This window comes from Bombina bombina, chromosome 1 (genome assembly GCF_027579735.1).
Source record: "Bombina bombina isolate aBomBom1 chromosome 1, aBomBom1.pri, whole genome shotgun sequence".
NCBI lineage: Eukaryota > Metazoa > Chordata > Amphibia > Anura > Bombinatoridae > Bombina > Bombina bombina.
This window is the reverse complement of record NC_069499.1, coordinates 1254240332-1254263874: the sequence shown is the minus strand read 5'-3', so window position 1 is coordinate 1254263874 and position 23543 is coordinate 1254240332.

The following is a 23543-nucleotide window of genomic DNA, read 5'->3' as shown; positions in this document are numbered from 1 at the left end:
TTTTGTATAATTTGGGTATGACTGTTAACTCACATGTATATCTATTGTAAATGTTAGAACCACTGGGATTGTGTTTAGGGTTTATAGGTATCAGTTGTGGCTGTTATATGTGTCTTTTATGTACGTCAGAGAGTAAGATCCTGTCAGCAGACTTGGGTGGTATAGATGACAAGGCACAGCCTTATTGAAACAAAATAGAGGCGCTGATAAATTAAAACAATGTATTGCTCCCATCTCTGCTCGGGCTTACCAAAATTTACAGTCCTAAGCTTAGTATATAACAGATGGATGCTGCAGTTTTTAAGGAGATTGCCCAGTAGGGTGATATACCCATTTAACTGTCCTCAGGCAACCTTAGGGTTCCTGTAATCCTAGTGGTATTTGTATTTATATCATATTAGCTTTTCAAATTTTCTGACATCTCAGCCTCTATATTTTCTGAGCTTATTTCAGCTATAATAATGTTAGCAGTTACAATTTTAAACATGTTAGCTCTCAGACATGTCTGTAAAGTAGTTCTTGTAGTTTTGATTTTAGGACACTGTGGCCTAGATTTGGAGTTTGGCGTTAGCCGTTGAAAACCAGCGTTAGAGGCTCCTAACGCTGGTTTTAGGCTACCGCCGGTATTTGGAGTCACAGCCAATAGAATGCGAGCTCAATCTGATTGGCTGATTGGATCAGCCAATCGGATTGAACTTGATTCTGATTGGCTGATTCCATCAGCCAATCAGAATATTCCTACCTTAATTCCGATTGGCTGATAGAATCCTATCAGCCAATCGGAATTCAAGGGACGCCATCCCAGGGGGGTTTGGGTTAGATTAGGGGTATGTGGGTGGTGGGTTGTAATGTTGGGGGGGGTGGTATTGTATGTGTTTTTTTTTACAGGCAAAAGAGCTGAAATTCTTGGGGCATGCCCCGCAAAGGGCCCTGTTCAGGGCTGGTAAGGTAAAAGAGCTTTTAACTTTTTTAATTTAGAATAGGGTAGGGAATTTTTTATTTTGGGGGTCTTTGTTATTTTATTAGGGGGCTTAGAGTAGGTGTAATTAGTTTAAAATTGTTGTAATAATTTTCTGATTGTTTGTAAATATTTTTTTATTTTTTTGTAACTTAGTTCTTTTTTAGTTTTTGTACTTTAGCTAGTTTATTTAATTGTATTTATTTGTAGGAATTGTGTTTAATTAATGTATTGATAGTGTAGTGTTAGGTTAATTGTTGGTAATTGTAGGTAGTTTATTTAATTAATTTATTGATAGGGTAGTGTTAGGTTTAATTATATCTTAGGTTAGGATTTATTTTACAGGTAAATTTGTTATTATTTTAACTAGGTAACTATTAAATAGTTCTTAACTATTTAATAGCTATTGTACCTGGTTAAAATAATTACACCAAGTTGCCTGTAAAATAAATATTAATCCTAAAATAGCTATAATATAATTATTCGTTATATTGTAGCTATATTAGGATTTATTTTACAGGTAAGTATTTAGCTTTAAATAGGAATAAGTTATTTAATAAGAGTTAATTAATTTCGTTAGATGTAAATTATATTTAAGTTAGGGGGGGGTGTTAGTGTTAGGGTTAGACTTAGCTTTGGGGGTTAATCCATTTATTATAGTAGCGATGAGCTCCGGTCGTCAGATTAGGGGTTAATAATTGAAGGTAGGTGTCGGCGATGTTAGGGAGGGCAGATTAGGGGTTAATACTATTTATGATAGGTTAGTTGAGGCGGGTTAGGGGTTAATAACTTTATTATAGTAGCGGTGCGGTCCGCTCGGCAGATTAGGGGTTAATAAGTGTAGCAGGTGTCGGCGACGTTGTGGGGGCAGATTAGGGGTTAATAAATATAATATAGGGGTCGGCGATGTTAGGGCAGCAGATTAGGGGTACATAGGGATAACGTAGGTTGCGGCGGTTTACGGAGCGGCAGATTAGGGGTTAAAAAAAATATGCAGGGGTCAGCGATAGCGGGAGCAGCAGATTAGGGGTTAATAAGTGTAAGGTTAGTGGTGTTTAGACTCGGGGTACATGTTAGAGTGTTAGGTGCAGACGTAGGAAGTGTTTCCCCCATAGGAAACAATGGGGCTGCGTTAGGAGCTGAACGCTGCTTTTTTTGCAGGTGTTAGGTTTTTTTTCAGCTCAAACCGCCCCATTGTTTCCTATGGGAGAATCGTGCACGAGCACGTTTTTGAGGCTGGCCGCGTCCGTAAGCAACTCTGGTATCGAGAGTTGCATTTGCGGTAAAAATGCTCTACGCTCCTTTTTTGGAGCCTAACGCAGCATTTGTTTTAACTCTCGATACCAGAGTTAAATTTATGGTGCGGCCAGAAAAAAGCCCGCGGAGCGTTAACAGCCCTTCTACCGCCAAACTCCAAATCTAGGCCTGTGTTAGCTAATATTATATTACATGTTACGAGTCTCTGTCATGTTTATTCTTTTGTCCTCCTTCAATTTTAGTATTGGATTTCCGGACCTATCCATGGTCCTGGTAGATATATGAAGGAGAGTACTAAAAGCAGGCCTAAGAGTGGCCCTGTGCTATTTAAAAATCCTCTGATCAGTACATTGAATCCATTGGGGTCCTAAAGTGGCCTCTGCTAGTTCTGAGGAAAAAGAGGGTGTTTTAGGTTTGCTCCCCAATTATTATACATCTGATCTATGTTTCATTGTGGGAATTGTATGAAACTAGTGTAACATGAGATTTAACCCTATATCTGATCTTGTGTAATTTTCTGTTTATGGTATTTGCTTTATTATTTAGCATGTGCCTTCTGTTTATTTGTGCAAACTGAATTTTATTTTTGTAATTGTTGTACCCTCAATAAAAATTATTTAAAAAAAAAAAAGAGAGGGGGAGGGAGAGAGTGCAAGGGTGGGACCGCTGTACTGAAAAAAAATGGCCCGTGTGAACGGGCTTTAGGACTAGTAAACTAATAAAGCAATAAATATGCTTATTGTTATGCTTTAAGTCCTGAGCTGAGATTCTTTGCATATAAGGCATTGTCCAGCTTTATCCATGGGAAAAAGAGTTCCATCTAGAAAGTCTATATGTTCAGATGCTACCATGTGAGGTCTATGTGTGCAACAATGCTTTAATGGGGATGCAAAAGAGAAAGTATACTAAAGTAAAAGACGAAGACCAGAGAAGAAGAAGGGAGAAAATCTATAGGAAGGAGAATGGAAGGGAGATGGAGGGGGGAATCCCTCTCAAAACCAAATAACTTCAGAAATTATATTATATGTGAAGAGTCAGTGTTGGGAAGATTGGGCCAGGGCTCTATTGTTATTTGGGGCCTTATGAGAGATTCCTCCCATAAATATTTGACCTCCGCAAAAAAGGCTATTCTGTTACGTCTTAAAAATAACATATTTTCCTTATTCTTCTAGTGTTAACAATTCTGAGACTGTTTCTACCCACATATGTTTTGATATGCTTGTTGCTTTCCAGTTACATGCGTTAGATAATTTTGCTGCAGGCCTATTTGTAGTAAGAGATTTCTCAGTTTACAAGAAAATGTTGGGAGGTCAGTGAGGATGGAAATTTGAGGGGTTAGCTGGAAGTCACTGTCAAGGATTGTTTGAAAGTGTGCCTTACTCTCTAGCCATAAAGTTTATATATATGCTTAAAGTTCCACCATTCGTGTAATAAACTGCCGGTCTTCCCACAGCCCCTCCAGCAACTTCAGGAAGCTCTGTGATAGATAGTATTCAGCCTGAGATGAGTCAGGTACTAGCCTTATAAAATCCTTATAGTTTAGTTTCCAGATCTGAGGTGAAATAAATGACTTATGAGTCTTATTTAAACTTTTCCCCCAATCTTTGTTAACTATTAGTGATGTCGCGAATAGTTCGCTGGCGAATAGTTCGCCGCCGAACATAGCATGTTCGTGTTCGCCGCGGAAGGCGAATATATGCGATGTTCGGTCTGCCCCTATTCCTCATCATTGAGTAAACTTTGACCCTGTACCTCACAGTCAGAAGACACATTACAGCCAATCAGCAGCAGACCCTCCCTCCCAGACCCTCCCACCTCCTGGACAGCATCCATTTTAGATTCATTCGGAAGCTGCATTCTTAGTGAGAGGAGGGACAGTGTAGCTGCTGCTGATTTTAATAGGGAAATCGATAGCTAGGCTAGTGTATTCAGTGTCCACTACAGTCCTGAAGGACTCATCTGATCTCTGCTGTAAGGACAGCACCCCAAAAAAGCCATTTTTAGGGCTAGAACATCAGTCTGCTTTTTTTTTTTTCCCTGTGTAATCTAATTGCAGTTGCCTGCCCTGCCAGCGTGTGTGTCAGACTCACAGCGTATACTGTGCCCACTTGCCCAGTGCCACCACTCATATCTGGTGTAACAGTAGTGGACATTTAAAAAAAACAATACTTTTTTGACTGTGAAATAATAGCAGACAGCTGCCAGTACCCAAGATGGCTGCCAATAAGGCAGATGGGGAGGGTTAGAGAGCTGTTTTGGGGGCGATCAGGGAGGTTGGGGGCTAAAGGGGATGCTACACCACAGCATATGTAAATATGCTAAAATTTTTTTACAAAAATGTAAAAACCTTTTATTTTAGTACTGGCAGACTTTCTGCCAGTACTTAAGATGGAGGGGACAATTTTGGGGTGGGGGAGGGAAGGGAGCTGTTTGGGAGGGATCAGGGGGTCTGATGTGTCAGGTGGGAGGCTGATCTCTACACTAAAGCTAAAATTAACCCTGCAAGCTCCCTACAAACTACCTAATTAACCCCTTCACTGCTAGCCATAATACACGTGTGATGAGCAGCAGCATTTAGCGGCCTTCTAATTACCAGACAGCAAAGCCAAAGTCATATATGTCTGCTATTTCTGAACAAAGGGGATCCCAGAGAAGCATTTACAACCATTCGTGCCATAATTGCACAAGCTGTTTGTAAATAATTTCAGTGAGAAACCTAAAATTGCAAAAAAAATTTTTTTTTTTTAATTTGATCGCATTTGGCGGTGAAATGGTGGCATGAAATATACCAAAATGGGCCTAGATCAATACTTTGGGTTGTCTACTACACTACACTTAAGCTAAAATTAACTCTACAAGCTCCCTACATACTCCCTAATTAACCCCTTCACTGCTGGGCATAAAACACGTGTGGTGCGCAGTGGCATTTAGCAGCCTTCTAATTACCAAAAAGCAACGCCAAAGCCATATAAGTCTGCTATAATGGCATGTCTGGCACACAGTGTTGGGGCAAGGGTCCATCTGACCACTGATACCTGGTCTGCAAAGCATGGTCAGGACAGGTATATCACCTACACTGCGCACTGTGAAGCGGGCGTAACCCTTACACTACCTGATCGATACATCATACCTGATGTTTTAAAGCACTTTATTCCAAACAATTTAGGAATGTTAGGTGATTTATGCCCTTTATGGATTAAAACCAGACTCTGCATCAACTATGTAATTTTCCATGGGAGTTTTGCCATGGATCCCCCTCCGGCATGCCACAGTCCAGGTGTTAGTCCCCTTGAAACAACTTTTCCATCACTATTGTGGCCAGAAAGAGTCCCTGTGGGTTTTAAAATTCGCCTGCCTTTTGAAGTCTATGGCAGTTCGTGAACATTTGCGAAAGTTCGTGTTTGCCGTTCGCGAACCCAAATTTTTATGTTCGCGACATCACTATTAACTATATCTAATTTTAACTCTGTATTCCACCTATAAGACTATGTGGGTAAGGTTTCACTACATTTTATTTGCAAAAATGTATGTGATAAGGAGAGGGGACTTTTAATAGCTGAACCTTTAAAACATTCCCTTTCAAAAGACGTTAGTCTCTTAAGAAGATCGGCTCTAAAAGTACAGGTTTGTATAAAGTTATCCAATTGAGCATATTTAAGCCATCTAGTGAATTTACCCCTAGCAATTTCTGTAAGTTGGTTCCTCTCCATTAGCTTCCCATTATTTAAGAATATTGTTAAAGGTACAGTATGTTCCCATTCCTGATGGGATTACAAGTTTTACGTTATGAGTGGAAAAGCTTCATAACACTGCTTTTTCACTACCGCTGGTATTACGAGTCTTGCAGGTATAGCTGTACTGCACACTTTTTTTGCCGTCACGCAACGCAACAATCGCACCTTTTAAAAAGTCCTTTTTCAATGGAACTTCCACAGCACCGGGTACAGCCTATAACTACAAGATCCATACCATAAACTGAGAGTCAGTAGTTATGGCTTTAATGTTACAAAGCCATAACATTAAACTCATAACTAAAGTGCTAAAAAGTACACTAACACCCATAAACTACCTATTAACCCCTAAACCGAGGCTAAAATAAAATTATTAACCCCTAATCTGCCGCTCCCGACATCGCCGCCACTATAATAAACATATTAACCCCTAAACCGCCATACTCCCGCATCGCAAACAATAGTTAAATATTATTAACCCCCAATCTGCTGTCCCTAACATCGCCGCAACCTACATTACTGTTATTAACCCCTAATCTGCTGCCCCCAAAATCGCCACCACTATACTAAATTTATAAACCCCTAAACCTAACCCTAAGTCTAACCCTATCACCTACTAACTTTAATATAATTAAAATAAATCTAAATAAAAATTACTATCATTAACTAAATAATTCCTATTTATAACTAAATACTATTCCTATTTATAACTAAAATAAAACCTAAGCTAGCTACAATATAACTAATAGTTACATTGTAGCTAGCTTAGGTTTTATTTTTATTTCACAGGCAAGTTTGTATTTATTTTAACTAGGTAGACTAGTTACTAAATAGTTATTTACTATTTACTAGCTACCTAGCTAAAATAAATACAAATTTACCTGTAAAATAAAACCTAACCTGTCTTACACTAACACCTAACCTTAGACTACAATTAAATAAATTACATTAATTAAATACAATTAACTAAATTACAAAAAAAACCCCACTAAATTACACAAAATAAAAAAGAAATGATCAAATATTTAAACTAATTACACCTAATCTTATAGCCCTATCAAAATAAAAAAGCCCACCCAAAATAAAAAAAAAAACCCTAGCCTAAACTAAACTGCCAATAGCCCTTAAAACGGCCTTTTGCGTGGCATTGCCCCAAAGAAATCAGCTCTTTTACCTGTAAAAAAACAAAATACAAACAACCCCCCAACAGTACAACCCACCACCCACACAACCAAACCCCCCAAATAAAGCGTATCATGTCCGCTGCACATCAATAAATGTCTAATAGAATTCTATCAGCCAATCGGAATTAAAGGTGAAAAAATCCTATTAGCTGATGCAATCAGCCAATAGGATTGAGCTTCAATCCTATTGGCTGATCCAATCAGCCAATAGGATTGAGCTCACATTCTATTGGCTGTTCCAATCATGCTCAAAGGTTATAAACCAGGTGTCATTTTTTTACAAGAATTATATTTGAAAAGTTTTGAGATAGAGAAACTAAAGACAAATTGGATTTCTGAAATTATAACCACTCCATGTAAAAGTAGGAAACGAGGCGTAGCTATGCTTTTTATAGGAATTTGGTATATAATATTAAAGAAAAAGAACTAGACCCTCTAGGGAGGTATCTGATTCTTCAAGTTGAAATTATAGAAAATAAACTATGGACCTTTTGTAATATATATGGTCCCAATAGATTTGACATGGAACTTTGGTTTACAATAAAGCATAAACTAATTTCCTACCTAGGACAGAATTTAATAATGGCGGGCGATTTTAATCTGACTTTATACCCTGAGATGGATAGGTTCCAGTTAAAACAGAAGAAGGCATATCATAGAGAGGCCAAATTTTTTCGAGAATACATTAAGATGCTTAGGGTAAAAGATATTTGGCACTTGCAACACCCTGATGATCATACTTTTTCATGCGAATCCAAGGTTCATAAGAAGACAAGCTCCTAATGCTAGATATAGAAACACAAATTGCAGATATAATTGTATCAGATCATGCTATAATTGGCATGAAGCTTTGACTTGCGGCTAAGCCGGATAGAAAAATTAATACATTCCAGTTTCCCGGATATATGGTTAACAATAAGCAATTTGCCAATTGGTTAAATAATAAATGGAAAGAGTATTATTCATTTAATAGGGCATATGTCAATAAAGTTGAACATTTGTGGGAAGCAGGAAAGGTTGTCCTTAGAGGGGAAATCAAAGCATATATGGTAAAAATGAAGCACAAAAACAAGGTCAGGGATATCCAGTTAGCCAATCAACTCAGGAACGTTTATGCTAGATATCTCTGTAACCCTAATCCAAATACATGGAAAAGGTATACCCAAGCTAAGTCAGAAAGAGAGATGTTTCTGAAGGAGAAATGGGCAAACGAAGACTTGAAGGTGAGAGCCTTTTGTCAAGGGTATCAGGGGATCTCTGCTAAACATCTTGCAAAGATCATGAAATTTAGGAAAAAGAATAATATGATACCGGTAATTAAAGAGGGCAGTAATATATACTCCAAAGCCTCAGAAATCAGAGAGGCATTTTTTTAAATACTATCAAATATTATATTCAAGAGATAGTATTAATGAGGAAGTGAAAGGGCAATTTTGGCAGAAAATAAAAGTACCACAAGTCACGCAAGAGACTAGTCAGGAAATTAATTCAGGAATTTCAGTGCAGGAAATAAAAAAAACAATAAAAAAAAGCTAAATCTAGCAAAGCCCCTGTGCCTTATGGCCTCTCTGCGGAATTTTATAAGATCACAATGGATGAGTTTGGGGATACACTAGCTAACCTATATAACAATTTTTATTTAAATACACATTCAAGTATCCCAGCTTGTTTAGAGCTGATTGGTAGATATAGCCAATTTTCTGGTTATAAAATAAATCCCAATAAATCAGAGTTATTATGGGTCAATAAAACATCTGGGAGTAGCTTGGCACATATTTTTAAGGAAGTAAAGTATATAAATTATTTAGGGATTAAACTAGGGAAAAATCCTAAAGACTGGTATCAGCTTAATTATGCCAAGTTTTTTTGACAATATACAGAAAGATTTGAATAGGTGGAATATACATTATTTATCATTATCTGCCAAGGTCATGCTGATTAAAACCATCTTTTTTCCCAGATTGTTGTTTTTATTACAGAACCTTTCGCTCTTTATTTTAAGAAGGGACTCAGATAGATATAATAGGGCCTGTTCACTTTTCATTGGGGGGGGGGGGGGAACCTTGGTTGTTAATAGAAAAAAATGATCACAAAATAAGCAATATGGGGAATCGCCAATATTAAATATTATAACTATGTCACAATGGCGAAATTCAGGATAGACTGGCTAATGGAAGCTGATTATGTCACGTATTATAAGTTGGAAACATAATTGATCGCTCCATTTGATTTAAAAGCTATACTCCATTGTCCATATAGAAAGCTCCCAAGCAACATTAGTAATTTGCTGATATTTTCTAACATAGTATGGGTGTGGCAAAAGTATTGCCATTTACTGGGACAAGAATTCCAAGTATCACAATATTTACCTATTATTGGTAGCGTGAATTTTCCACCAGGGATTTCCAATAAGATCTTCAGAGAATGGAGACAAAAAGGGTTAACAAAATGTATACAGTTAAAACAAGAGAATACTAGGGCTATTCAAAATTTCGGAAAATTGGCAGAGCAATTTGCTTTACCAGCAAAGAATTGTTATGCTTATTTACAAGTATGTAATTACCTAGGGAAACAATTACATATATTTGGCTTTGATTGGAGCCAACAGGAGCTAGACATAGGACTCAATCTATATAAGGTGGGGATGCATTCGATTTCATATTGGTATCGTACTGTGACTACAGTCATGGGACAAAAACATATTAATAACTTAAGGGATACATTTTTTAAAACCTTTTATGACATTACAATCGGAAGACATTATAGAGAGTATAAAACAAGCCAAAGTAGCTACTAATTTGATCAGCATGGAGTCCAGAAAGGGAACATGGCAATTGTGACAAGCCACTTAAAAATGCAATACCCTTCATTACTCTGGTAGTGGAAGAATTTCTCCCATCAAATTGGCTAACTAATTGAGAGCCTAAGTTGGCATAATGCAGATCTGAGTCTTTAGTGGGGGAGGTGGGGGGTTGGATTGGGCAGAGTGTATTCATTATTAATAAAAAAAAAATTCTCTCTCTTTCTTCTTTTTTCTCTTTTTTTCTTCTTATTATTATTTGGGTCTGGGGTTTTTCAGATTATTGAAGGTTAAAGAAGGGTAGTTTATAGGATTGATATATAGGGGCATATATATCAAGCTCCAAATGGAGCTTGATGCCCCGTGTTTCTGGCGAGCCTGCAGGCTCACCAGAAACAGCAGTTATGAAGCAGCGGTCACAAAGAGCGCTGCTCCATAACCTGTCTGCCTGCTCTGAGCAGGCAGACAGACATCGCCGGAAATCAACCCGATTGAGTACGATCGCATTGATTGACACCCCCCTGCAGGGGGCGGCATTGCACCAGCAGTTCTTGTGAGCTGTTGGTGCAATGCTGAATATTCAGCGAGGTCTGGCGGACCTGATCCGCACTGATCAGGTCCGCCAGACCTTGATAAATAGGGGCCATTGACTATACGTAATCAGTTTAAAGAAATTAGATATATACCAAAAAAGGTTATTCTGTAAAGGAAAAGAGAAAAAGCATACATAATTTCAACCACTGTAATAATTTGTCTCTTTTTTTGATGTTTTGGAGCTGTGTCTCCAACAAATTGTAATGTTTTTTCTTCACTCTTAATAAATATAAAAAAAAAAGAAAAAAAAAAAGGATTTTGGGGAGAGTGGTCATTTTTAAGGCTTGGATTCGACCCCACCAATGTATTAGCTTATCTGACCACAGTTCTAGGTCATTTAAGGTATTATTAAAATATTATTAAGAAGGGTTGTGTAATTGTTGTTAAAGAGTAAAGCAGGCTGAGGTAAGAGGTATATCCCAAGATATCCTAAGGTAGAGATTTAAAGAAGTTTTGGGATAGAGTCACATTTTAAATTTAGAGGGAGGTGACTGAAAACAAAATATCTTCAGCATACATAGCAATTTTAAATTTGTGGGGTCCTACTCATATGCCTTCTATGTTTTTATTCTTGTGTATATAAAATGCTAACATTTCCATCGTTAAGATGAATAAGATTGGCGACAGAGGGCAGCCTTGCTGTGTGCCATTTTGAATTGGGAAAGAATGGAAAAAAACACCATTTGCTTTCACTTTAGCAGAGGGATGTGAGTATAGCCAAAGAAATGATTAGTAATTTTAAGGCCAAATCCAAATTTTTCTAGTGTAGATCTTAGAAATTACCAATTGGTATGGTCAAAGACTTTTTCCGCGTTGGTAGCAATTAGAGTTGATTTAATATTTTGAAGTGTCACATAAGACAGTGTTAGGGCTCTAATAGTGTTATCTCTTGCTTCCCAACACAGAACAAAGCCTACTTGGTCAGTGTGAATTATGTCGTTGAGAACTGTGTTGATGCGTTTTGCTAGCATCTTTCCTAATATTTTTATATCAATGTTTAGAAGGGAGAAAGGTTGGTTTGATTTTATTATAACAAATATGTGAGATTCTAACATACTTGGAGAAATGGATTATCCTTCATCTAATGAATGAAATAAGGAGAGAAGATGTGGTGCTAAGATGTCTTTAAATGTTTTGTTGTAAGAGACCGTCAAGACCGGGGCTTTTTCATGTGGGAATATCTTTGATGGCTGATTTAATTTCCAAAAGGCAAATTAAGTCATCTAGAGATTTTGCTTGGGTAGTCAGAAATGTGTTAATGTTAGCATTTTATAATATATTGCCTCGTCTGCTCTATGTGGTCTAAGGAATAATCTGTTTGTCGGTTGTAAAACTGTTGATAAAAATTACTAAGAGAGTTGGCTATACGTTTACTATCATAAGTATAAGAATCAGCTGTAGTTTTTGTATGTAGAGATTTGCAGTTCTTTTTTTCAGTGCTCTAGCTAATTTCAAACCAGCTGTATTGCATTCATAAAAATGATTTTTTTTTAATATATAGTGCCTTCCTCTGTGCCTCTTTGTTCAGTTCTTTTTTGATTAGCAAGAGGAAGGCAAATAAATTTGGGTCATTTGGGGAATTTTTATTTTTTAGTTCTAAATCTGACAGCTGGAAAGTTAAGGAGCGGATTGTATTTTCATGTTCCTTTTTTTAAGGAATTCAACAGTCATAACTGCTTTATGAGCCTCCAAATGGGTGAGAGGGGTCATACTGGGATGAACATTGTGTTGAAAATATTCTTGCATAGTTCTAGTTAGAATATGTACTGTCAGGTGATGTCTAATATCGATTCATCAAGTCTCTATATGAATGGAGTTAATGAGGTGTATGTTCAGTCCATTGACAGTGAGACAGTGAGAATTAAACTATTAATAAATAGTCAATAGAGTGTACTGGGACCATGGGTTAGAATAAAATGTATCATTTTGTTGTGTTAGTTATTGAAGATTCTATGATTGGGTCTAGAGTAACATTTAAACCTCCTCCAACAATAAGGGTACTGTCACACAGGGTTAATATAGGTTTTGTTAGCAGTGGTTGTTAATGTGGAATCACTGGTCAGACTCCCCATGAGGAATACTGCAATTGATTTAAATGTAAGCAAGTGAGCAGCTGAATATGCAGGCTCAGATTAGAGGACAATTCAGCAAGCAATTAAAGCAGTTGAATATGTTAGACAAACAGCCTTAGTTTGTATAGGCAGTTCTTAAACATAGGGAGAATGCAGTAGGTGTTGGAGCAAGCAGTTAATTGAAGCATAGTAAATGGGCAGTCAGTATTCAAATAGCAATTTGTGATAGAACAGCATTTCATAAGGCTTGATTATTGGGCAAGCAATTAAGCAGTAGCATGTGTTGAAACAACAGATAGCTTTAGTTTGTATAGGCAGTTCATAAACATAGCATCAATGCAGCAGGTGCTGAAGGAAGCAGATAGTTTACACAACACTAAAACAGGCAGTCAGTTTTCAAGAAGCTGTTTGAGGCAGAACAGCATTTGATATGGTTTGGTTATACAGATGATAAAACAATGTCTTAACTGCTAGAAAAAAAGGTAACAGTACTTAGCTTCTTAGAGGCAGTGCAGATGAGTTTAGTGGTTGTTATGCTGAGCTTCCAGGACATCAGGGAAATAGAAAGGCTGCAGGTAAAGACTTAGTAGTAGCAAACAAGGTGTGGCTCCAGTAACTAAGGCACAACAGGAAACTCTGCAGTAGAAGATACACAAGCAGAGTGTCAGGGGAAGTTACAGCTTAAATAGGGTGAAGTAGGAGGGCCAAACTTAAAGGGGCAGCAGGATCATTACAGGACCCCCCAAGTAAGGCAGACCTTAGGGCTGCATGGGTTTGAAAGGGTAACATTTGTGGAAGTCAAAATGAAGACGAGGGGCTTTAAGGTCAGAGAGGGGTATCCAGGAGTCCTCAGAGTAGTCATAGCTCTTCCATCTGACTAAGTATTGAAGCCACCCCCTGCGAATTCTAGAATCCAGTATGCGTTCAACTTCATATTCGAGATCACCATCAACAATGGTGGGAGCTGGAGGAGTAAGAGAGCGGTTAGGGAATGTATTCTGCAGGTATGGTTTCAGGAGGGAAACATGGAAGGTGGGATAAATACGGAGATGTGTAGGCAATGTCAAGCGAACAGCATTTAGGTTTATCACTGTGGCAATTGGAAAAGGCCCAATAAACAAGCTACTAAGTTTCTTTGATGGAGTTTCAAGTTTCAAATTTTTGGTCGAAAGACAAACTTTATCACCAACTTTGTATGCTGGCGGATGGCGTCTATGTAGATCAAAGTAATGTTTTTGTTTCAATTGCGCTTGCTTGATATTGTTGCGTATAGTTTCAAATCCTGATTTGATAGAATCTAGAGTTTCAGTTACAGTTGGATTGTTGCTGCTATCAGGTTTTAAATAATGGAAGGTTGGGTGGTAACCATAATTGGCAAAAAAAAAGGGATGAGTTTAGTAGTGGAACTGAGGGTGTTATTGAAAGCAAATTCTGCCAAGGGTAGGAATGTAGACCAGTCATCTTGTAGGTGAGAACAATAACAATGCAGAAACTGCTCTAACCACTGGTAAGCCCTTTCTGAGAGTCCATTTGATTGGGGGTGGTAAGCACTGGTGAAGTTGTTCTGGATAGAGAGGAGTCTACATAGCTCTCTCCAGAACTTGGAGGTAAATTGAACACCTCTGTCAGAGGTAATGGAGCTAGGCAACCTGTGGAGACGCACTACGTTTTGTATGAAGATATGTGCAGTTTTGAGGGCAGTCGGAAAATCAATTAATGGAACGAAATGTACCATTTTAGTGAATTGGTTAATGACCACTAGGATGGTGGTGTATTCTGATGAAGGGGGTAAATCGACAACAAAATCCATTGGGATTGAGTTCCAAGGTTTAACTGGGATAGTCAAAGACATAAGGAGTCCATATGGAGGCACTGACCCTCGTTTAGAAGTTGCACAAACTGTACAAATTCTGATGTAGTCATAGGTTGTTTTGTGCATATTTGGCCACCAAAAATCTCTTTTAAACAGTTCCATCATTTTGTAGTGTCCAGGGTGTCCTGACAATGGGTTGTCATGTGTGTTTAGTAGGATTTCATGGTGGAGATCAGGAGGGATGTATACTTTATCGTTCTTGTAGAGTAGCTGATCAGAGTGTGTGGGTGGATGGTAAAGAGGGATCATTGCTTAATGCTTGTTTTAGTCTTGAAGGTAAGTCAGCTAATAGGCCAATAATCTGGTCTGTGGGTATTATGGTAGTAGTGGTGGAGCAATGTAGCCTGGCGAACATCCTGGAGAGAGAGTCAGCCTTATCATTAGCAGAACCAGGTCAATAAGTTATTAGGTAATTGAACCTATCAAAAAAAAAGACTCCATCTAACTTGTCTAGATGATAAAGTCCTAGTGGATTTGAGATACTCCAGGTTGCGGTGATCGGTATAGATTAGTATAGGCAGCCTAGTTCCTTCAAGTAGGTGTCTCCAGTTCTCTAGGGTGACTTTAATGGCAAGAAGTTCCTTCTCAGCAATTGGATAGTTTGTTTCAGCTGATGTGAGAGTGCTTGAGTGGTAGGCAATGGGATATAGTGGAGTACTGAGAGATAACCTTTGGGAAAGTATTGCATCAATAGCGTACTCTGAAGCATCCACCTCTAATGTATACTGTAGAGCAGGATCTCGTATTTTAAGTATAGGTTCAGAAGTGAAAGCTTTTTTGAGTTTATCAAAAGCGAGTTGAGCTTCAGGATTTCATTTAAATCATGTAGTGACACCAGTGAGCCTAGTTAATGGTTTAACTATGAGAGAGTAGTTTTTTTATGAACTTTCTGTAGAAGTTCGAAAATCCAAGAAAGTGTTGCAGTGACTTCTTATCAGCAGGAGTAGGCCACTTAAGTATGGAATTAATCTTTTCATCCTCCATTCAGATTTCTCCGGGGGTGAGCTTGTATCCAAGAAAACTGATGTTGACAGAATGGAATATACATTTTTCTAACTTTGCATAGAGATGATGGCTTTGTAGTCTAGCAAGGACCCAGCGAACATGTTTAATATGTTCTTCTTCTGTAGATGAGTAGATGAGGATGTCATCTAAATAGATGACATTGACAACGCATATGTCAAGTAGGTCATGGAAGACAAAAAACTGAAATGTGGCAGGGACATTACATAGGCCAAAAGGCATCACCAAATATTCATAAAGGCCATATCTGGTAAGAAAGGCTGTTTTCCATTCATCTGCAGTTTTGATGCGCACTAGGTTGTAAGCACCCCTCAGATCGAGTTTCGTGAAAATGTTGGCCTTCTGTAATCTTTCCACTAGATCAGGGATGAGTGGAAGGGGATATCTATTTTTTATAGTTATTTTGTTCAGTTGCCTATAATCAATGATAGGGCAGAGGGAACCATCTTTATTACGGACAAAAAACATTCCAGCTCCAGCTAGTGAAGTTGATGGTCTTATAAAGCCCTTGCGAAGATTTTCATCAATATAGATTCAGAGCTGGGCGAGTTCCGGTTCAGATAAGGAGTATACATGCCCATAGGGTACAGTAGAACCAGGTAGAAGGTCGATAGGGCAATCATAAGGGCGGTGAGGAGGAAGACTCTCAGCATCCTTTTTTTTTTTTTTTTTTTAAATATTTTTATTGGGATTCAAAATAAAGCAAGCAAACATTACAAAGCCATAAAGTCTGTACACAAAAAAAAAATAGTTTCCAGGTAAATGACTTGAATAATCCAAACACAATTGACAAAATACATGTATATGGCCACATTTGACAATGTTAATTGACATAGAGCTTGCTACACAAACTATATACCCTCCAATTAGCAGCTGAGGCCACTCTTGGACCTCCTAGTTCTAATGGAAACGTAATAATACAGAGGGCAGCTATAAACAATATGAGACCACTTTTGGATCTCAAATAGTTGTTCCCATTTTTTCTTTTTTATATTCAACTCAGTTATATAAAACAAAATCAACTATACCCTCAGACTGAACCATGAGGTCTCTCTTGGGCCTCTCAATGTTATAGGGAATACGTATAGCTAATGAGGGTTATTAGAAACTGTAAGAAACCACCCTTGGGACTCAATCTGTGAATCTTATAGATAAACAGGTAGCTAGGATACTAAGACATGGTATAATGATGGGAATTAAATATGGGGTGGGGTCCCTAATATAAATGGCTAGTTCAAAGAAATAAACTGGGGTCTACAAGCCTTTCTAATATAATCTCATAATACATAAAAAGGGGAGTACAATACTGAGTACTTATATGTGAGGTCAACAAGTGAATAAAAGTACACTACAAATAGAAGTAGGAGTTATATGTACTGCTGATAGAAGACAGCACTTATGAAAGAGATCAACATATTAATATAGTAACTATGTATGGTATCATGTCACAATAAATCAGCATTGATAGGTGTAACTTAATCCTGTCATAGAAGCATGGGCCCTATGCAACACCACAGGAAACTGGATAACATAATCTAGTAAACTCCCAACCCTTTCAATAGATCCTCATCTGAAGAAGTACTAAAACTCTCGGTAGGGCTTTGAGTAACATAATATATGTATGAATACTGTATACTATAGAGACATAAAAGATCTATAAATCTAACTGTACCTATAACTAGTAATCAAGCTATACTTCAAACTAAGGATAGAAATACATAGGGGCTAGCATAATTCCTATTGGTTAAATACCATGTGTAAAATAACGTAGGGATCATAAAAGATTTATAAAGGTTAAACAACCTTGGGCAATCTATGCTATATAGCTCCGTCTGACCGAGGCTCAATCAAGAAACTAGTTAGCTGACAATTCTATAAGCTAGTCAGGTTTAAACAGAATGTATGACCTCTTCTTCCCTCAGCATACGTTATTTCTATAAACTGAATGTAAGTGCTGGATCTGAGCATAGAGATACGAAACCCCAGGTTTAACATACTTATTAAAACATACACATACAGCTTCATAAACCGTTAATATAATCAGGCTAGGTAAATAGGGATATGGCAGCATAAGACAGTAAAATACCCCAATTTTAGCATAGGTATGGCCAATTTAAACAGTCCCCTTGTTCAAAGCAATTAGATACTGTAGTGGGAAATCATAATCAGAAGTGTATACTTGCATCAAACAGTTAATATGTCCGCTGAGCAAAATAATAAAGCATGAACTAGGTATAATGAAGATTTGTACGTTCACGCTCCACAGAAAATAGTTGTCTTAAGATGTAACAGTCACCCCACTCCGGTTTTTAGGGGGTAGATAAAGACTAGATACACAACCCAGTGTTTCCAACAAAGGCTTTCAGCTGATACTGATCTATTGCCTGGGGTTGCAAACACACCGCCAACATGCAAGAGTCCGAGACTATCGGCAAGAGTTCTTTGCGAAACTGCAAGACAGTCTGAGTAGCATCCCAGCCTGGTTTAATGCAGGGGGTCACGACTCATCGGCCGTAGGTTTCACGCCAAGGGCGCCTTCTCAGCACTCGACCCACGGACTCTCTGAAAAGCAGTAAACCTGTTGCGGTAGTAAAGATCAGCTGTCCCCATGGTAATTACATCTTAGATAGGGCCTCAACCTGTGACTCAGCATCCCTAGGTGTCGTATCCAGCTGCGGCTCAAAGCTGGATGTCTCAGTCTTCACCCGACACATCAGGGGTAGATTCACCAGCCGGGGATCAGAGACATCTGTGTCAGTACTGTTATAGGGTGTTTCCTATATGTAGCCAAGTTCGTTGGTGTCGCGGAATGAGACACCTAGTCGGTCTAGACCTGGGGTAGGACTATTAAAGGCATCCGCCATGACTAGAGACAGTTCCTTCTTGATTAACTGGAAATGGGTGTTGAGCACCTCCAGGACTGATGATTCCCATTCTTGTAGCGAATCAGCCATTTTAGGCTCAGTATAGATTCCTCCGTAATTCTTCTTGTACTCCCCTCCGTACAGTACCATGAACTAGAATATCCCCAGGTCCAATAACAGCAGTTAATTACTCAGGGTAATTATGATTATTGAATTCCAGAATAAAATGAAACGTCAGCACATATGGCCAAAATATCTGACAGGGCAGATTAGCGGGGGGGGGGGGGGGGGGGGTAAGAGAGAGGTATAGGCCGCTTCCTGGCCTCTGCTGCGTACCTTCTCTATTCAGGTCTGCGTTTTCCTCTTAGTAGATACAAAGCACATGAATCTGTTCAAAATTAGTACTTGTCCCAGATTTTCTGAAAATGACTAGATTTCAACAGGCATAGGAGAGAAAACCAGCAGCTTTATCATCTCCCATGTACAGACATATCTTAAACAGCAGCCATCTTGGTCGGTGGTTGGACACGCCCCCTCTCAGCATACTTTTTACTGAAGACGTCATAAAAATCGAATTTTGAGGTAGAAGGAAATATGTTCAGTATGACCACAGGTCATGCACATCTGTATAGATATCGTGTATTGGGTATAGGACCATTAGGGATAGGGGAATCATTCAATATTTTTACAGGACACAGGGCTAGACCTCTGAATAGTAGGAATGTTATTAAGTTTTAACACAGTTGAATCAATGAAGTTAGCACAAGCTCCTGAGTCAATAATTGCTTGCAGATGAAGGAGATTCTGATCCCACTGCAAAGACACAGAAAGTGTACACTAAGAAGAATTTTGAAGACATGTGGATAGGCAGGAACCTGAGTGGAGACTCTTACTGGTTACTTTTTTCTTGAGAAGTAGGCAAGTGTGAACATCATGTACTTTTGAAGCACAGTACAAGCAAAGGTTTTTAACCCTTTTTCTACATTTCTCCTCAGGGAGTCAGAGGGCCACGGACAACACCTAACTCCATAGGCTCAGGTTGGATCGATGTGGCCTTGGATCCTGGTGGTAGCTTTTCTTGAAGGAGTGCTCAGAGTGAATGCGTTCAGCTCTTCTTTCCCTGATTCTTCTGTCAAGGAATGGGTGGTAACTCCGTTCTAGAGAGGTCATCCTTAAGGTTCTCAGACAGATTGAGTCTGAACTGATCCCTCAGACTAATATCATTCCACTTGGAGTCCTGTGCCCATTTTTAAAAATTCTATAACATAATCTTCAACTGGTCTTTTCCCTTGTGTAACTGTCCTTAGGGCAGTTTCAGCAGTTATTTGACTATCCACATCCTGGTATAATGATGTCATTGCTGAAAAAAAAAGTTTCCAGGGAGTTTAGAATTGGTTCTTGGTTTTCAATAAAAGCATTAGCCCAGGTTCCTTGCTTCCCCATGTAAATATGATATAACTGTACAAACTTTAATATGCTCAGAGTGGTAGGTTTTTGGCTTCATCATGAAGAGTAGGTTACATGCAATTTTAAAATCTTTAAATTGGGATCGGTCTCTATAGAATTTTTCTGGGGGACTAATTTGGGGTTCAGTTACAATATGAGCAGAGGTCAAAACGCTTAGGGTTGCCTTTACGTTTTAAATTTCATGTTGTAGGTCATGGAGGCCTTGGGTCAGTAAATCAACCCCTTTGCGTCAAATTCATCATATGGTTGACCATTTCAGTAGGTTCCATAGTGATTGGAAAAGGTAATAAAAGAAAACAATACAAAGGAAAAAAAAAAACTTTATTATTAAAAGTTATTGAAGATTCTATGATTGGGTCTAAAGTAACATTTAAACCTCCTCCAACAATAAGGGTATACTGTCACACAGGGTTAATATAGGTTTTGTTAGCAGTAGTTGTTAATGTGGAATCACTGGTCAGACTCCCCATGAGGAATACTGCAATTGATTTAAATGTAAGCAAGTGAGCAGCTGAAAATGCAGGCTCAGATTAGAGGACAATTCAGCAACTGGCTAATGGAAGCTGATTATGTCACGTATTATAAAGTTGGAAACAGAATTGATTGCTCCATTTGATTTAAAAGCTATACTCCATTGTCCATATAGAAAGCTCCCAAGCAACATTAGTAATTTGCTGATATTTTCTAAAATAGTATGGGTGTGGCAAAAGTATTGCCATTTACTGGGAAAAGAATTCCAAGTATCACAATATTTACCTATTATTGGTAGCGTGAATTTTCCACCAGGGATTTCCAATAAGATCTTCAGAGAATGGAGACAAAAAGGGTTAATAAAATGTATACAGTTAAAACAAGAGAATACTAGGGCTATTCAAACTTTCGGAAAATTGTCAGGGCAATTTGCTTTACCAGCAAAGAATTGTTATGCTTATTTACAAGTATGTAATTACCTAGGGAAACAATTACATATATTTGGCTTTGATTGGAGCCAAAAGGAGATAGATATAGGACTCAATCTATATAAGGTGGGGATGCATTCAATTTCATATTGGTATCGTACTGTGACTACAGTCATGGGACAAAAACATATTAATAACTTAAGGGATACATTTTTTAAACCTTTTATGACATTACAATCGGAAGACATTATAGAGAGTATAAAACAAGCCAAAGTAGCTACTAATTTGATCAGCATGGAGTCCAGAAAGGGAACATGGCAATTGTTACAAGCCGCTTAAGAATGCAATACCCTTCATTACTCTGGTAGTGGAAGGAATTTCTCCCATCAAATTGGCTAACTAATTGAGAGCATAAGTTGGCATAATGTAGATCTGCGTCTTTAGTGGGGGAGGTGGGGGGTTGGATTGGGCAGAGTGTATTCATTATTAATAAAAAAAATTCTCTCTCTTTCTTCTTTTTTTTTTCTTTTTTTCTTATTATTATTATTATTTGGGTGTGGGGTTTTTCAGATTATTGAAGGTTAAAGAAGGGTAGTTTATAGGATTGATATATAGGGGCATATATATCAAGCTCCAAATGGAGCTTGATGCCCCGTGTTTCTGGTGAGCCTGCAGGCTCACCAGAAACAGCAGTTATGAAGCAGCGGTCACAAAGAGCGCTGCTCCATAACCTGTCCGCCTGCTCTGAGCAGGCGGACAGACCATCGCCGGAAATCAACCCGATCGAGTACGATCGGGTTGATCGGGTTGATTGACACCCCCCTGCTGGCAGCCGATTGGCCGTGAGTCTGCAGGGGGCGGCGTTGCACCAGCAGTTCTCGTGAGCTGTTGGTGCAATGCTGAATATTCAGCGAGGTCTGGCGGACCTAATCCGCACTGATCAGGTCCGCCAGACCTTGATAAATAGGGGCCATTGACTATACGTAATCAGTTTAAAGAAATTAGATATATACCAAAAAGGTTATTCTGTAAAGGAAAAGAGAAAAAGCATACATAATTTCAACCACTGTAATAATTTGTCTCTTTTTGTGATGTTTTAGGAGCTGTGTCTCCAACAAATTGTAATATTTTTTCTTCACTCTTAATAAATATAAAAAAAAAAAAAAAAAAGGATTTTGGGGAGAGTGGTCATTTTTAAGGCTTGGATTCGACCCCACCAATGTATTAGCTTATCTGACCACAGTTCTAGGTCATTTAAGGTATTATTAAGATATTATTAAGAAGGGTTGTGTAATTGTTGTTAAAGAGTAAAGCAGGCTGAGGTAAGAGGTATATCCCAAGATATCCTAAGGTACAAAGTTAAAGTAGTTTTGGGATAGAGTCACATTTTAAATTTAGAGGGAGGTGACTGAAAACAAAATATCTTCAGCATACATAGCAATTTTAAATTTGTGGGGGAGTACTCATATGCCTTCTATGTTTTTATTCTTGTGTATATAAAATGCTAAAATTTCCATTGTTAAAGTAATTTTTGGATATAGTCACATTTTAAATTTAGAGGGAGGTGACTGAAAACAAAAATGCTAAAATTTCCATTGTTGATGAATAAGATTGGCGACAGAGGGCAGCCTTGCTGTGTGCCATTTTGAATTGGGAAATAATGGAAAAAAAACACCATTTGCTTTCACTTTAGCAGAGAGATGTGAGTATAGCCAAGGAGAATGATTAGTAATTTTATTCCAAGTTCTTTTTTATTGAAATAGTTTGGCAAACAAATAACAAGGATTAGTCAAGATATAAGGAATATGACAATCTTATATGTAACATAATGACCAGTTCCAGTTAACAACATTAATCAGTAAGAGAACATTTTTTATTTTAAAACAAAACAGGGAGTGGCCTTGACGGCCAGAGAGAGGGAAGGGGGAGACATAGAGGAAATGAAAATGAAAGAATTCAGGTAAAATAGAATACAATACATTTGAGTTAAACTGGGTTGAAATGAGAAGTACCAGCTAGAGTAGTCAGAGGGGGTAGGTGTTCTCCTATAAGGATGTCAGTTATGAGAATTCATGTACTCACAAGGAAATAGTTACGTCAGTAGGGGTAATTCACTGACTGATGTTACTGTTTTCGTATATTGTGTCCACATATCTTGGGCAATAAGAAATATGTCTCTGGAGTCTAGCCTGAAAGATCTATACTCTTCCAATTCTATAAGGTCAGTGGGCTTTGAGTCTCCAAAGTGTTACATTTGGTGGATCAGAGATTTCCAGGATTTAGCAATGAGGGATTTGGCACTATTTGTGAGAATACGTAAAAGGATGCTGTGGGCTTTAGAGGGTAGCTTAATATGTTTATTTAAGAGAAATATTAGCGGATCTAATGGTAATGTAAGCTGAAAGATTTTTTTCTATTTCTCCTATGAGGGTTCTCCAGTATGAGTTTATGCTGTTGCACCACCACCACATGTGGCCCATGCCACTGCCAACGTGGCCACAGCGCCAACAATGATTACTAGTTGTGGGGTACAATTTATGCAAACGTCTGGGGGGTGAGGTACCAGTTATGGAGGATTTTATAGTTCATCTCCAGCATAGCTGCCGAGGATGAAGAAGATTTGGTGTTAATAAAAATAGAGGATGCTGTATGAGGTAGGATGATGACTCCTAGTTCCCTTTCCCAGGACTCAATAGTTCCCGGTAGGTTGCCAGGAGGGGGGTGGGATAGTATAGAGTATATCTTAGATAGGGTGTGATTTAAGGAGATAGGGGAAGATAATAGAGTCTCAAGCTTAGTCTTAGGTCTGAGCATATTGTAT